This window comes from Anomalospiza imberbis, chromosome Z (genome assembly GCF_031753505.1).
Source record: "Anomalospiza imberbis isolate Cuckoo-Finch-1a 21T00152 chromosome Z, ASM3175350v1, whole genome shotgun sequence".
Classification (NCBI taxonomy): Eukaryota; Metazoa; Chordata; class Aves; order Passeriformes; family Viduidae; genus Anomalospiza; species Anomalospiza imberbis.
The window spans coordinates 2,877,501-2,881,764 of NC_089721.1; positions in this window are offsets into that span (position 1 = coordinate 2,877,501).

Consider the following 4,264-nt stretch of genomic DNA (forward strand, 5'->3'; position numbering starts at 1 on the left):
GGCGAAGTGTAGGGAATAAATGGTAATGATGAGGCACGCACACACACACACACGCACACACACACACACACACACACACACACACACGCTCTCACACACACTCATACACGCAGACACGCACTCGGTGTGGCTGCAATGCTCAGCTCTGGGTTAATGTACTCAACAGTGCCACTACCTGACACAACTGCAGCACTGATGGGGGCAGGGGAGAAAAGGCAGAGGAGGTGAGATTCAGGGCAGGGCCATTTATCCCATTTATCCCACTCCAAGCTGAGTCTCTCCCACGCCCTCCCAGCCGCCCCCCCGCCAGCCCCCCGTATGCTTTTCGCGGCGGGCTCGTGACCCGTGTGAGGCATTTTTGGGGGACAGTGACTGCTGTTCAGGCCACACTGAGAATTCCCTCTCTGGGGCTGGGGGAGATAAGCAAGGGCTCTTGACCCCTAATTTAAGGACTAAATCCAGCCCCCCACCCCCATCACCTTTCAGAACGGACCAGTAACAGTGTACAAAATACATCACAAACTCAGCTGCAGGCCAGTGGGGAGTGGTGCAAAATCCAAATTGTTGGGCTTTTCCTTTCCCACCCTTGCTTTGCCAGCAGTCTGGATGATGTTGCCTTTTGGTCTGCCAGCTGGGCAAACCTTTACTCACATGAGTAAATTGTTGGCTTGCCCGAGGTGATGAGGAGGAAACCCCAGAGGAGGAAAGACTTGTGAAAGGGAGCTGTGGAAATGTACTTACAAATGAAGATAACATTCCAGGGGCAGAAGGGGGACTGTAGGCCATACCCCACTGTGTTCCTCTGCTTGTTTCATCCCTTGCAAAGGTGGTGCCACAGGGTTCCCTGTCCCAGAGTGCTGCAGGAGGCTAAAAGAACACCAAGTCTCTCCTCTTTGTTCTGGGACAGAGGGCGGCTTCAGGCCATCGTACTGAGTGACCTGAATTCAGCGTGCAGCTGATGAGAGGGTTGACCCTCACCTGCCATGGAAGCTTATTCATACATCATAGAATCATAGAATTGTTTGGCTTGGAAAGGACCTTAAAGATCTTGTCCCACCCCGTGCCATGGGCAGGGACACCTTCCACCGCCCCAGGCTTCTCCAAACTCCCATCCCACCTGGACTTGGGCACTTACAGACATGGGGCAACCACAGCTTCTCTGTGAGAAGCCAGTTCACAGCTAGGGCCTCACCAACATCACAGCCAAGTATTTCTTGCTAATATTAAATCTAAACCTGCCCTCTTTCAGTCTGAAGCCATTCCCTACTCCAGGCCCATGTGAAAGTTCTTTTCCAGCTCTCTTGGAGCACCATTAGGCACTGGAAGGAGCTCCCTTAGAAAGGCCTTCTCCAGACTTGAAAGCTGCATCTCTCTCACCCTGTCCCTTTAGGAGAAGCAACAGAACGAAAACACAGTCTAACCCCAAATGGGTGGAAGATATTTGTGGGCCCATGAGATGCCAGCACAGCCCTCCTACACCCTCAGCAGACTCAGCCACCTGGGTGAGTGTGTGCCCTCAGCTCCACTGTGTCCCTGGGAAAAATTCCTGGGTAAAAACCACACCAAAGCATCGCTTCCCTTTGGATCTCCCCATGTGGCTGGCATCCTCCAAGATACCTACAAATCCCAAACATCTGAGCTGAGGTGCAGCAGCCTGTTCCTGTCCTTCCCTCGTGGTCTTTTCCTCACTCTTCTCTCCAATAGGAGAAAACAGATGAATCAGTAAAATACACAAGAAACCTCCCAAATGATGACCAACAGATCAATCCCATCTCCATCCCGAACAAACACGCAACTCAGAAGCTCTCAGATCGGAAATGTCACACTGAAATCGTTGACGTTTCTGATTGAAAACAAACAGGGATTGTCGTTTCCAGTCCGCTCTTTGACATGGAAGGGAGGCATATTTGTACTAATTAAATCACCGAACTGGAGCTACATTTTGTCATTTTGTATCTAAACAAAAGGAAAAAGAAACAGTTTCAACATTTCTTGGCAGAGCCGGTGGTGACATTTCCTGTGAAGAATTCTGGTTTTAAAATTAAAACTTTTGGCAGGTGAACTCTGTATCAAAGAGCTCTGCTGACCATCATCTTACTCCTTGGAGTAAGCTTACAAACGGTTATGAAATAATTGACATGATTAAATTAACACAGAAAACCAAATTATGGAATAAAATACTAAATTAAAAAAAAAAAAAGGAGAGAGAGAAAGAAAAGGAAAAAAAAAATCACATTTGCTTCCTTTTTGCTAGAAAATAATATTTTGATTATATACAGTAAATTTAGGATAAAAAGTGTTCTGTGAGACTTTTCTCTTTTTATTTTGCATTTATTTACTTCTGGAGAGGATATATATACATAAACAAACGTATTTAAGCAGCCCCACAAAAAATAATTTCAAAGTGAGTTCAATTTAGAAAGCAATAGAGATAATGGCTTATTTAATGCTCACTTTGAAAACATGGCAGAATTTAAAGAAACAAAAATAAGAAAGACTCGACCTAGCAAAGGAAGTTTGTGATTCACTCAAAGTTATTTTTAGGCCTGTCATATGTATAGCTGAAAGAAAAAAACATCACACCTGGTTACTTTTACTTGTAGGCATCAAACTCTGTCAGGATACATTTCATAAACAGAAAAAGACCCATCCCTTTGAGTGGTCACCATGTAGGACACGTGTGCATAAATCTCTGTGGATCAGCGCTGACATCAAAGGTTTTCTGACCTGTGGTTTTGTCTTCTAGTTCTAGAAAATTTTCCCTCTTTTAAACAACCTCCTCCCTCTGTCTCTGCTGTGTGTCAAGGAGTTCAATCTAAGTGGATAATCTCAAAGAGGAAGTTTTCTCCTCTTTGTTCTTTTCACTTTTAAAAAAAGCATGATGGCATTCACAAAGTTGGTTTGGTTCTGCAGCAGACCTGAGATGAGTTTCCTATTTGTGCCTAACAGTCTACACATAACCTTGACTGCATGAGACAGATGTTTTGTAATGAAGGCCATGAGCCTGTTATTTTTATATAAATAGCATATTAAGTTAAATATCTATATAACTCTCCTAAAGTTCAAGGTATGAATTTAAATTATACAGAATTATTGGGTGATTTGTAAGTCAGTGTGAAAGATACAAAAAAAAAAAAAAATTATCTTGAGAGGTCCCCAGTAAAACACTGGTAACTTTATAAGATAAAAAAATAGAATCAGATCATTAAAAGGATATATTTACTATTAAAATTGCTTAAAACAGATACTTTCCTTGTGTGCTCTGGCTCATCAGATATCCAGCACACTTCTGAGATTTATGTAGAAGACTATCTATCTATCTATCTATCTATCTATCTATCTAATCTATCTATCATCTTATGATCATTTATCTATTTATATGTACATACACACAATCAAAATTTCAGATACAAAGTTTCCAAATGCTTGTATCCCACTACAATCATATTTCAAGACAAGTGAAAACAATGGTTAAATGTAAACATATTTCAATTTTTTTTTCCTCCATCAAAAAAATGGTAATTCAACTGTTTGGCCAAATTAGAAATAACAGTGATTTTTAAAGTTAACCTTTTATTTTATAAATCTTTCTGATATCTAGTATCAAGTTTCAACATTGTTGTGTGAACAATGGCAGGCAAGAATCAAAATTCAGGGCCAAGGGTTTGGAAATCAAGTGCAGAACTAAATTTGGAAGACATAACTCCCCTGTTTTGCTTGATTCACCATGGTTTTATGGCATTTATACCCACAGTATTCCCACCCCAAACCATTTCCCTTGCACATTATTTTGATAACTCAGAACTGATGCCCTTGTCTCAGCATCTTCATGATGCTGACAAAGGCTGTGTCTGTCCAAAAACAAGAGGATTTTGTCTCCCAATTCCTCAACCAGGACAATTAGGAGAAAACTTTGGTAGCTTATCAACCAGGCAGATGACCACATGGGAGGCTCAGGCTCAAACCCAGGCTTTCTTATCTATCTGATCTTTCCACATCCTTCTTTACCCCTGTGGAGGTGGTGTCTAAACATTTCTCTGCACGCAAAAGTTGTAATGCTCAGTGATGCAGCACTTGCTGGCACACCAGCAGAGCACCAAGTCCTGCCCTTTGCTCAGGCTACTCAGACACTCGTGTCCTTTTGAAACCCTCTGAATATTTGCTCTTTCAACATCCATCAGTGTGCCACTACTCTTGTGTGTTGATGTTTCTCAGTCTTCCCTGAGCAAACAAGTGACTCTGATCTCATAAGTTCATTAAATTC